Genomic DNA, 13,505 nt, shown 5'->3' with positions numbered 1-13,505 from the left:
GAAGAAGAGTAGTGAGCACTCTTGGAGGCCTGTATTGGTAGAGGCTTCAGAGTGGCCCGCTCCATAAATTGGTGGCAGCGGTGGGATACGTGTGGTCCAGTATAGCCTTGGACTGGAGTGGTGCCCAGAGCAGATCTTTAGTCAGGGAAGTCTGAGTGGACGAGTGGGTAACCTCCTAGGACTTGTCTCAAGGGGAGAAAGTCTAGTACGGGGGCTCTGAAACTCAGATTGGGGACTGAGATAGGAACTCTGTCTCTGTGGTAACCATGTTATCTCTATCCGAGATCGAACCTGGGGCATCTCTAGATGACTCCTCTAGAATCGCTGATGAAAGTACCGACTGGGGTTGGTCTATCTGAGCCAATTTTGTAGGCTTCTTAGGCTTCTTAGATTTAGGTTTGTCCTTTTTCTTAGAGGAATCATCTGGTTGGGTTGTATCAAAAAGGGAAGTCCAGTGGTGCCTCCATAGCGATGTTAATTCGTTCCGCAAAAATCACTGCAGAACGAAAATATCACTATGCAATATTAAAAAGCCCATAGAAACGCACTGAAACCCCTTCAATGTGTTCCTATGAGCTGAAAACTCACCTTTAAGCGAAGATCCTCCATAGCGTCACCATTTTCGGTGCCTCTATAGCGAGGAATCCGTCCCAAAACCCAGCAGGCAGCCATTTTATTTACCCGGTGGCCATTTTGAAACCACTGATCAGCTGTTAAAAAATCATCGCTTTGCGATGATCGGTGCCCGAAGCAGGGAACCAGTCATCACAAAGCGCAATTCCCCCATAGGGAACATTGCAATTGCAAAAAGTTCATCGCAAAGTGATTTTGTCGAAAAACAAGCGATCGCTATGCGAGGCACCACTGTAGAACTAACAGGGGAAACGCCCAACAAAGGAGCTGGTTAAGGAAGAAAAATAAAGGAATGATCTCATAAGTACAATCGAACAATAGCTCTAGCATTCCGAAATAGGTCCAACCAAAGCGGTGGCAAAAAGGAACTGAGGGGACTTTTGGTGGGTGGAGCATGTGCACGAGGGGAATACCCCCTAATCAATTATTTTTACGCTTAGAAACTTCTGAGATGTCCTGCGCAGGCACAGAACAAGCCAATTGTGTGCATTCACAGAGACCACAAAGAAGAACCAGGTGGATATGATAGGGCAATGTCCCCCTCAGCACCAATCCAGGTTTCACTGATGCAAGACAGATCTATCTCGTCTTGAATAAGCTGGGCATTTAGCAACTTCAGAGAGAGAGTGTAAGGCTGGCTGAGCACGTTGCCTCGCACCTGAGAAGTGGCAAAAGAACTAGAATGGGATACTGCTTCAAGACATCTGCACAAAGTTCTATTCTGATCAACTACACTTCCATAGTCATACTTTCCCTTGCCCATCACTACCTGGATGTTACTCATTGTGCCCTTTTGCTGGGATAGCAGGCTATTGATATTCTCCTGAAAGTGCAGGTGATGGAAAAATGTAAACAATCACAAAGTGCAATATAGTGCAACAGAAAAAAGAAGAGGAGTTAATAAATAGACAAGAAGAGATTTGTAATAATAATAAAATAAAATAATAAGAAATAATTAAATAATTAGCTAGTATACCCCCTTCCCAGAGGCAAATGGAATCAGTTGGCAATAATAAAAGCATAGCATTACGGGCAAATAATGGGACTGTAATAAGCTGTTTCCACCATTTTCACAATCCTACATACTCAACACTTTGCTCACTTGCTTATACAATCATTAAGTCATAATCACAATCAACAGTTCATTAACCACAGTTCATTTCTAAATAATTGGCCTCAGACTTAGTCCCCTTCATAGTCTATTTCATGTTGCTTTGATAATCTAAATCCTTTCAACTCATAGAGGGATTCTTGCAGCATGATCTTCAATGGATTACTGGGACGTCTGTTGCTGCCTTCTGTGCCCATTTCTTTAAGTTACATGATTTTAATTTCCAAATAAGAAGAAGCAAGTGTTAAAAAATTTTAAAATATTACTTCTCCACATGCTTCATGTATAAAATTCCAGTTACATGAAACAATCTACAGAGTAAACATAGTCTAAGACATGCATGATAATTTCACTAGATTTGAGTATCAAAGGTCCATATGAAATATTTAAATATTGAAGAAAGCCAAGAAGTGATGGTTGTGACTGAGGAATGATGGCACAATTGTTGTTGTTGTTTAGTCATTAAGTCATGTCCTATTGTTCATGACCCCATGGACCAGAGCACGCCAGGCCCTCCTGTCTTCCACTGCCTCCTGGAGTTGGGTCAAATTCATGTTGGTAGCTTCAGTGACACTGTCCAACCATCTCATCCTCTGTCGTCCCCTTCTTCTCTTGCCTTCACACTTTCCCAACATCAGTGTCTTTTCCAGGGAGTCTTCTCTTCTCATGAGCTGGCCAAAGTATTGGAGCCTCAGCTTCAGGATCTGTCCTACAAGTGAGCACTCAGGGTTGATTTCCTTCAAAATGGACAGGTTTGTTCTCTTTGAAGTCCAGGGGACTCTCAAGAGTCTCCTCCAGCACCACAATTCAAAAGAATCAATTCTTCGGTGGTCAGCCTTCTTTATAGTCCAGCTCTCACTTCCATACATTGCTACTAGAAAAGGCATAGCTTTGACTATGTGGGCCTTTGTCAGCAAGGTGATGTCTCTGCTTTTAAAGATGCTGTCTAGGTTTCTCATTGCTTTCCTCCCAAGAAGCAGGTGTCTTTTAATTTCATGGCTCCTGTCACCATTTGCAGTGATCACGGAGCCCAAGAAAGTAAAATCTGTCACTGCCTCCATATCTTCCCCTTCTATTTGCCAGGAGGTGATGGTACCAGTGGCCATGATCTTGCTTTTGATGTTGAGCTTTTTGCGCTCTCCTCTTTCATCCTCATTAAGAGGTTCTTTGATTCCTCCTCACTTTCTGTCATCAGAGTGGTATCATTAGCATATCAGAGGTTGTTGATATTTCTTCTGGCAATCTTAATTCCGTCTTGGGAGTCATCCAGTCCAGGCTTTCGCATGATGTATTCTGCATATATATTAAATAAACAGGGAGACAATATACAGCCTTGTCATAATCCCAATTTTGACCCAGTCAGTTGATGGCACAATGGGACATATCTATTCCTAAATTTACAAGACTGCTTTATTTCGTTAGTCCTAGATAGATTAGACCCAATAAATCAAGAGGAGTCAAGTTGCAGAAACAGGTTATAATTTAAAAGTCTTCACCTGACCATTACTTCACAGACTACAACCTTTGTTCCTCCCTTTCTAGTAGGGTGGTAAAGAGATCAGATGCAAAAGAGGATAGTTTTATTACTTTTAATACCTAGGCAAAGGAAGGAATTTTAACAGTCACAGTTTTTCATGTGAGGAAAGGGAGATCCTATGGGCAAATGTAAATGGTGCTTATTAGTGGTTAATCTTATTTTCATTCTTACTAAATTTCCTAATTCTTGCACATGAGCCTCAATGGGTTTCGAGATCTTCGGGGGAGGCTTGTTTCTCTGGCCTGCCAACTTGAAAGGCAAGTTTGGTGGGATGCAAAGACAGCCCTTTTTGTGGCTGCTTTCAGGCTCTAAAACTCCAAGGGAGGATTGGGGAAGTTGCAATATACTTCCACAGTTAAGAGCACCAAGCCTCCAGACATGCTGATTGTTTGGAGTAGGAAACCAACTGCTAACCAAATCATCAAATGATTTTCTAAAGTAGCAAATAACTTGCAGAAACTGCACATTAGGCAATTCAAATTTACATCAGTGACATAGAGTAGAAGTAGGCATGGAAGAATCTCCCAAATTTTCTTTTGCAAGGAATTTCAAACTTGACTGAAACCAGTAGGAGAAGCATGCTTTGCACACACCCTGTTGGCTTCTTGCCTTCTAAAAGGCATTAATCTCAAACTACCTTTTCTTTCAAATGGAGAAAATAGTTGGATTGGTTTCTTCCCACCTAGCCTGGAAAGGATTGAGGGCACCTTCCCTTTGCTTCTCTTAACAAATTCCAAACTTCCTGCATTTCTTATTTCAGTGATAGGAAAGACTCTATCATCCCCATCACTTCTTGTTCATCTCCTAATATATATAAACTGTAGCCTCCATTGTAACATGGAGCTACAGAATTGTAACATAAATTGTAACATGGAGCTAAGTATAGCTCAGGTACAAGTCATAAAAACTCCAAACTCATCTGAAGCCCAGCAATCTCCTTTTATTTCCTAGTTGATTTGGGACTGCCAAAAAAGGGATGCAGTGGGGATTAAGTACCTTGTAGGCTCCTGTATATACTCTAAGTAGTAGACTGCTTGCAAAAGTAAACATTTATCTAAATAGGTGGTTTCTTCCTGAGAGGTAGCTTGGCTCAACAGCAATGAAGAGGCAGGAGATAAAAAAAATGTGATGAAAGACCTTTGTGCCTGCATTCAAAAACATAGGTTGCACACATACTTGATGATGGCAGGGAGAGTTACATTCATTTAGCTTTGAGAGTTCCTTTTGTAACTCATTACAGTCCACTTGAGATGTTAACATTCTGAATGCAGTCTAAATATGTGTATGTTTGATATTTACTTTAAGGCAAGTACTTCTATGTTAATAGGGCCTACTCCAAGTATTTGGTCTGAGTTTCGCAGCCTGTATGCACACACTAAATACAGTGGATCTTTCAATTCAGTTTCAAGAGGACAAATTATATTTATAAGATATTCCACTGTTTTAACTAGGATCTGATATACTTGATGTAATTGCTTCAGTCTTGTAAGATCAGAAGCTATTTCTAAACAGAGAAAATGAATAGTGAAAAATCAGATCATTTCAGGATTCTGAATGTAAAACATATTGTTACCACTCTTACCAAATGGTATTGTTGACCTACAGGTGAATAATATGATTTAAAAAGGAGCTATAGACAGTAAGCACCAGATTTAAAGTGGTTTGCACCTCAAAAGAACTGGGGAGAATGTGTTTGTCCACAGCATGAAGAACTTTATCAGCAGGGTTTTAAACTAAAGTGGAAGTGCGAGGGAGCCACAAGTACAAAGATAAAGATAAATGAAGTCTTTGTACAATAAGAGGAATGGTTTTTATGAGGGTCAATGGTAACATTAACATCAATAATCATATTCATAAAAATGCACAAAGATAAGCAGGTCACAAATCAAAAATCTCCAGTGTCTATATACAAGTACCAGAAATATGGAAACAAACAAGAACTGGAAATCTTCACTCAGGAGGGTAAATATTACTTGATAGGAACACTTGAAACTTGGTGTGATGACTCCCATAACTGGAATACAGCAATTGAAGGATGTAAATTGTTCCAAAAAAAAAAAAAAACACATACGAAGAAATAATAGAAGAGGGGGTGGAGTTGTAGTATAGATCAAAAAAACAACAACAACATTCCTGCACACAAATACAGGGGGAGGATACTGGCTGTCCCATTGAGAGCATCTGGATCAATGGAGCTGGGGTGAAAAAAAAGAGATCACAATAGTTGAAGTCTACTACCAAACAACTGAACAAGGAGAAGATGCGGATGAAACTTTTGAAAAATGAATTGCAAGGATTTTAAAGACACATGATGGAGTAGTGATGGGAAATTTCAATTATCCTGATATCTGTTGGGAGGGAAATTCTGCTGAGAAATTCCTGGCTTCTGTAGCTGCTAATTTTCTCCTTAAAAAGCTGGAGAAAGAAACTAGAGGATTAGCTATCCTTGACTTGATTCTAACCAGTAGCAATGACTTGGTGGAGGAAGTGACAGTAAAGGGAATTCTGGGCAAGAGTGGCCATGCTCTGCTAGAATTCTTGATTTCAAAGTAAACCAAAACAGCCACACATATATGCCAGATTTTAGAAAAACCACTTTTAATAAACTCAGGACAGTCATAAGTAAGGTCCCATGGCAGAAGATCCTAACAAGAAAAGAAGTCCAAGAAGGGAGGGAGTTTCTTTAAAAGGAAGTTCTGAAGGCACAACTAAAAACAATTCCAATAAGAACAAAAGGTGGGAGATAGCAAAAAAAAAAAAAAAGGCTGGTTTGGCTTCACAAAAAGCTCAGAGAGGATCTGAAAACAAAAAAAGAAAATTAATAGGAAGTGGAAAGGAGGCCAGGCCACAAAGGACAAGTAAAGACATGTAGCAAGGAATTTCAGGGACCATATTAGTAGGGCAAAAGCTGAGAATATGGTTGGCTAGAGACACTAAAGGCAACAAAAAAAAAAGCATTCTTCTGGTACATATGTGCGTAGCAAAAGACCAAGAAAAGGAACAGTGGCTCAGCTAATCAATAAAGATGGAAAAAAGATAATAGAATACAAAGAAAAGGCAAAAGTGCTCAATTCCTATTTCAGCTCAGTTTTTTTCATCCCATAGGACAGACTATGACTCTCCAGGCAAATGAGAAGAACAAGTAGAAGGGAGAGGACTACAGCTGGAGATTGATAAACAAAGAGTCAAATAATACCTTACTACCTTGTACAAGTTAAAATCTCCAGCGCTGGATGAACTACATCCAAGAATATTGAAGGAACTGGCTGAAGAACTCTCCAAAACACTGTCCATTATTATGCCAGATGATAGGAGGAGTGCTAATTTTATCCCTATATACATAAAGTGCAAAAAAGAAGGAACCTGAGAACTACAGACCAGACAGCCTGATGTCAATATCAGGGAAAATTCTAGAATAAATTATAAAATGGTCACTATGCAAGAAAATAATGCTGTAATAACTAGAAGCCAACATGGATTTGTCAAGAACAAATACTACCAGTTTAATCTGATCTCATATTTTGATTGGGTAACCTACCTGATAGACAGAGGGAATGCTGTAGACATAGCATATCTTGACTTCAGCAAAGCTTTTGACAAATTGCCCTATAATATCCAGATTAGCAAGCTAACTAGGTGTGGGCTGGACAGATCAAGTGTCAGGTGGATACACAGTTGGTTACAGAATCATACTCTGAGGGCGATGATTAATGGCTTCTTCTCAAACTGGGAGGAGATAACAAGTGGGGTGCCTGAGTGCTCAGTTCTGGGCCCTGTGTTCTTCAACATTTTTATTAATTATTTGGATGAGGGAGTGCAGGGAATGCTTGCCAAATCTACAAATGACACAACATTGAGTGGAATCGCTAATACCCTGGAAGACAGAAACAAAATTCAAAATGATATTGACAGGCTGGAGCACTGGGCTGAAAACAACCGAATGAAATTCAAAAGGTTTAAGTACAAAGTACTGCAGCTCAGAAAAAGAAACAAATGCAGTTACAAGATGGGGGATACCTGGCTCAGCCATTCTAAAGTGAGAGAGATCTTGGAATTGTCTTAGATCACAAGCTGAATATTAGCCAACAGTGTGATGTGACTACAAAAAAGGCAAATGCTATTTAGGTTGCATTAAGAGAAGTATAGTTTCCAAATCCTGCAAGGTGCTAATTTCCCTCTATTCAGCACTGGATAGGCCTCACTTTGAGTACTGTGTCCACCACACTTCTGGCCACCACACTTCAAGAAGGATGCTACCAAATTGGAACAAGTTCAGAGGAGGACAACAAGGATGGTCAGGGGGCTGGAAACCAAGTCTTATGAGGAAAGGATGAAAGAATTGGGGATGTTTAGCCTTGAGAAAAGAAGACAGAAGGGTGATAAGATAACACTTCTTAAATACTTGAAAGGCAGAGGGGGGCAGGATCTGTTCCCAATCATCTCAGAGTGCAGGACATGCAACAATGGGTTCAAGTTAAAGATTTTGATTGAATACCAGGAAAAAATCCTAATTGTTAGAGCTGTAAGACAGTGAAACCACTTACCTGGAGAGGTGGTGAGTGCGCCCAATCTTGTTTCCAGTTTGATGACAAAATTTCTGTTATCTTACATTTTGTTAATTTCTTCCATTTTATACAATATTATTTAAGTTGGTTGCTGCAAAAAATAAAAAAAAATCACATTCCAAGCAGGAAGTTGTGAAATATAGTTTTCCCCTACATGAATTTCATAACATACAACTTGCATTTTATTATTGCAAACCATTTCCCAATTCAATATGTTGATGTTTTCCCTAAAGTGGGATCAGCTTTTCAACAGTGGAGAGGGCAGTGATGGTGGGAGTGACTGTGAACATTACATGCAGTATCTTTCCACCCTGTGTGCTTCTTTCTAATTCATTCCTGTGAGCTTCAGTGAAGCATTTTTGATTGCAATCAGTTTAGACAACCCTGTCAGAGGCCAGTCAATGACAATGCATATCAGAACAGTCAGAAGTTTACAACATGTAATAAAAACTGAGCTAAAGTCAAGCCAGCCATCCTCTTGTGGTCTGAGCAGAACTCTAGGCAACTAGTGATTTGTAGGCTCCATTACATGCCAAATGTTCTTTGTATCTAGCCCTTGGCAGGGTGTCAAGGACGAGGCATAATCAGTCTTCAGAGATCACTCTTGAAATGCTATGCCCTCTGCTCCCTTCAGGTGACTCATTTTTCCTCCCATGTTGTCAGGGCCTGTTGATGAAAACTGACGACTTTCAAGGCCCAGTGACAAGTGAAGCATCCCAATACATGGGGAAGGGGGGGGAATGATTCTGGGCAGTCACTTCTTCCAGAACTCCATAAGTGATGGATGAGGCAATGCTCAGCAAACAAATGCAAGGCATTCTGTATTTCAGAAGAAGGAGCTTCAAATTGTTAAAGGAATGTTAAATTATAAAGAGAATAGTCATGAAGCTGAAAGCATACCAACTATTACTACCAAACTGAATGTTCCCTGCATTTCATTTTCAATCTAAGCTGTTATTAAGGTGAGCTCAAGTCCTTCCTACAACTTTCAATCCCATCTTTTTATGGCAGTTTGCAGCTATTCACTACTCTACAGCTTCCTCCATTGCCCCCTCTTTCTTTGGTCATTGAGCCATCATAACCAACTAAGGGCACAATCCTAACTAGCCAGGATGGCTTTAGACTGGCTGAACCAGACATAGACCAGCTGAGGCTGCATTGTATCCAAACCCCTCCCAGCTCAGAAAAGGAATGATTTCAGGCTGCCAAACAAGAAAAAAATTAAAAACCACAAGTCAGTCACACAGACACACAGACACACACACAGACACAGACACAGACACACACACACACACACACACACACACACACACACACACACAGAGAGAGAGAGAGAGAGAGAGAGAGAGAGAGAGAGAACCAAAGCAGGCAGTCAAAGATGACTGCTGCTTATTGATCAGCTGACAGAAATGTACAAGATACCCAGAAAAAGACAAACACAGATCAAAGAGCCAAAAACAGCACCCAGTGAAGACCCACCAATCCCCAGACCATTAAAGAGACACATACTGTACATTGCGAAAACCACCACAAAAAGTCTCAGATGGTACTACTGGAGGGAGGGGAAAGCAGGCATCCCTCCAAAAGGAAAAATAGACACCATTTTGTGGGCAGATGGGGAAAAAAGCAGAGTACACAGTAAATAAGTAATGGGGTAGGGAATATGCATGGCAAACCATGCACGGCAGAAGGACTCAGATGCCAAAGAAGGGGAGCCAATTCTAGCAACATACTTTCCTGCACACACCACATTCATAAACCATGGAAAGGAGGGAGGGAAGGCAACATGCCAGCCAGGAGTCACACATCCACAGGAGCAGCACCTCACAGAGGGGAAGGAGGTGCACAATCTAGCCAACATTCCTCTCCCAAGAATCCCACACTGGTGGCTACCAGCCAGATGACCTGTTCACCACTGCCCTCACCCCATGGGCACTGCAGCCATAGAAGCAGCAGCCACTACAGATACCATACCAGCTGAGCACAGCACATCATGAGGGAGCAGGGCAACTTCTTTATGCCCCAATGCTATCTTATCTCCCAGGGCCAGCTTGATGGGCATATGACTTAATTTCCAATGTGTGCAACGTGCATGGGAGACCCCCTTTAGCACTTCCATGATGGCAGAAGATCCATCCACCTGCAGTGAACCTGGAGAAAAAGGCAAGCAATGTCAGTTCACCACCAAGTCCCTGGTGTAAGGGAGTGAAGCCTCCATACCTAGCAGCTCCCTCCATCATACCCTCAGAGTGAATCCTTACCACCATCAGCACTGACATAGATATCAAACATTGGTGCTTTGTGGGACTCTGCTGGGCATGGCTGCCAAAATGAAACAGATCAGCTAGATGACTCTTGAGCTGGTGCGTCCCAGGGTAACTGGTTCCCCTCCACTGACATTCTCAGTGGATGAATAGCCATGAGGTGTCTGCTGCTGATTTTCTGCTACTCTCTCTGCCGGTCATTGAAATGGCTCAGGAAGAGATACAGACCCTTCCTCATCCCCAGCAAGGCCAGGATGATCTAGAAGTACAAATAAAAAGGGAAAAATATTTGGCACACAACAGAGTTTCTCCTCCCCACCCAAACAGATACTTACAAAGAAGTGAATTTATGTCTATGCCACACACAGCTGCCATAGGGATGATGTTCCGTAAGACACTCTTCTGGAAGCAATGCCTTCAGAATGGCTTCCTTGAGGCACATGCCAGTTGGAACCCAAGCTCAGTGATCTTTTAGGCAGGCTAATCCATCCACTTTTTCTTCCTTTCATCTGCTACTTGCCCAGCCCAAGAGGGCATCAATATATTGTGCTGGTACCAGGAATTACCATTCCACAAGCCAACTGAAAAAATAGTGGTGCCCCAAACAAAACAAAAATTATAAATATGAAACTTGATCTGGGATCAGCACCACGTTTGCCACAGATGTAGCAGAAGCAGGTTTACAGGTTGTGATTTTTTTTTAAACTATGTGCAGATGCAAGTGATCAGAAACGTACAGCCACTGAAAAGAGATGAAAAACATTGATAAGACAAAATTTCATAGAATCATAGAAAAGTGAAGTTAGAAGAGGCTTACAAAGGCCATCAAGTCCAACCCCCTGCTCAATGCAAGAATACAGTCAAAGCATATCTGCCAGGTGATTACCTAATTTTTCTTGAATGCCTCCATTATTCAAGCACTCACCAATTCCTGAGGTAACTGGTTCCACTGTCGTACTGCTCTAACAGACATGACGTTTTTCCTGAAATTGAACCAAAATCTGGCTTCCTGTCACTTGAGTCCATTGTTGCATGTCCTGAACACTGGGATGATTGAGAACAGATCTTGGCCCTCCTCTATATTACAGTCTTTCAAATATTAGAAAAGTGCTATCATATCACTCCTTAGTCTTCTTTTCTCAAGGCTAAACATGCCCAATTATTTCAGCCTTTCCTCATAAGGCTTCGTTTCCAGTCCCCTGATCATCCTTGTCACCCTCCTCTGAACTTGTTCCAATTTGTTAGCATCCTTCTTGAAGTGTGGTGTCCAGAACTGGACACAATACTCAAGGTGAGGCCTAACCAGTGCTGAATAGATGGGAACTAACACCTCCCAGGATTTGGAAACTATACTTCTCTTAATGCAGCCTAAATAGCATTTGCCTTTTTTGTCGCCACATCACACCATTGGCTCATATTTAGCTTGTGATCTAACAACAAGATTCTTCTGGCTCAGTTTTGCTGAGCAAAACTATTTGCATACCTGAAAAACAGCACATTCATTTTAATTGCTTTCTTCTTTAAACTTGATTGAGTTATTCTTGATTCTAATTCAGTTTTTTTTAAAAATTAGTGCTTTTACAACCTGAAAATCACGGACATCTGGCTTTTTATAACTTTGAACATTCTATCCTGACATTTCCATAGCATACCATTCTGACCAATCGCATATTTATGGACACCCAGCAAATTCTCTTCCCCCCCCACTTCCTTTCTTCTTTGGGGAGTAGCAAGTGTTGTGCTTGATGCCCCTTTACATCTGCAAGGAGGAAAACTATGCTGCCGAAGTGGGACACTATAAAGAGGCAGTGGTGGTGGGGAGGGGGAATAATAATATTTCTCAGATAAGACCTGCAAAGGAGGCGTGTGTCGCATTTGCCAGGTGACTTTGCAATACGAGCCAATGAACAGCTCTGAGGCCCTTGGAGGAACAAGCTGCATGTTTGGGGTGTGGTTAGGGGCACAATAAAGGAGGCCAAGGCACTCACAGTCGCTCCAGACAATGCCCCAGATGGGGAACTCCAAAGGGAAGGGCCACCCAGAAAGTGGGAGGCATTAACAGGTGTTAAGATGGAAATTGAATCCAGGCAAATGCTTTCCATTGCAACACTTAAAATGCATCACACTGGGGGAAGGGAGGTAAATATTTTAAATCTAGTGCATGTGTGCCTGCCTGCAGCTCCGAGGTAGCATGCGGTAGAGCAAGTTAAGTTTCCATATGCATAGATCTGTCATCCCTGCTTGGAGTCCATAGGAAATTGGAATGCAAGAGATTTGCATCTTGGCCACTCCCTAAGCCCATGCTGTTTCCCCAGGGTATCTACTGGAGCTCTTTATTTGAAGGCAAAAATAAAGAGACACTTCCAGTATGAGGGATGACGCACACCACACACATGGGCTCGCTCATACAGAGAGATGAGTCAGACTCTGCCCCACAAAATTGAGGAAATAATATGATGGCACTCCCCCTGTCTTTCATTTTAAATAGAAGTTCACGTGGGAGATGTACAATGTTAATACTAGCATTGGATTCCTCGATTAGAGTCCAACCTGAGTGAAGAGAAGTTTGGTTCTGATTCGAAGGCAGGCCAGGCAGGCAAGATGGCCCTTTCCCTCCAGCATCGCCTATGTGGCAAGCCACCAAGCACCTGGCAAGCCTTGGGGTGCCATGAGAACCTTCCCTCCCACCAATCCGCGGAGATCAGCCAGGCAGGGAGGAGTGCATCACTAGGTGAATTCAGACTTTAGAAGAAGGGTGGATGGCTCGTGAGGGACATGGGGGACAGGACAGAGGGAGTCTGTTCCAGTTGTAGGTACCAAGGCAAGGGCATGAGTATTGGTCTGAGGGAACAAGGAGCCCACTTCCAAAGCTACAGGCTTGCAATACTTCTGTTGCTGCAAACTGAGAGTCATAGACATCTGGCAGCTAGTTCTCCAGAACCCAACTTTTGGGGAAGGGAAAAAAGTCAGCTGGAAGCCTCACAGGTGAGGACAGACACAATCCCAGGGCGGTCAGCCTGTGCATAGCACAACATAACATAACAAAGCTACTCTTTGCCAGGAAAGGGGGGCTGCTTTGAGAAAACACTGTTCTGAATAGAAGCCTCTGTAAGGGATGAGTGGATGGGTGAGAGGGTGGAGCAAAGGAAGGGAGGGAAAATGAGAAAGTGTCCTGCCATTTTTGCCTCTGCTCCTTCCCCTTCAATGATCCCTCCATAGGTTTTTCTTTTCTCTTTTACACCTGCCCTCTCCCATTACTTGGTATGCAGGGAGATGTACAGTTGCCTCCAGCAGATTCCCTCCCATTTGCTTGGCAGTTGGCATTGTGCTCTGGTTTGTAGTGGACTTGGTATTTCTGTTGATGCTAAGAAAATCATCATCATCATCATCATCAT

The 13,505-nt window shown here is 42.1% G+C and overlaps 1 long non-coding RNA gene across 1 annotated transcript; it reads right to left on the bottom strand.

Annotated features, from left to right (window-relative positions):
* Positions 1–2,962: 2,962 nt before the first annotated feature.
* On the bottom strand, positions 2,963–7,937 carry LOC144588246 (uncharacterized). Its single transcript, XR_013543698.1, has 2 exons — positions 7,826–7,937; positions 2,963–3,037 (listed from the first exon to the last, which is right to left on the bottom strand). It is a non-coding gene; the product is annotated as an uncharacterized LOC144588246 (long non-coding RNA).
* Positions 7,938–13,505: the final 5,568 nt, after the last annotated feature.

Source organism: Pogona vitticeps, chromosome 3 (assembly GCF_051106095.1).
Source record: "Pogona vitticeps strain Pit_001003342236 chromosome 3, PviZW2.1, whole genome shotgun sequence".
NCBI classification, from domain to species: Eukaryota; Metazoa; Chordata; class Lepidosauria; order Squamata; family Agamidae; genus Pogona; species Pogona vitticeps.
This window is presented reverse-complemented; position numbering and strand designations above follow the sequence as displayed.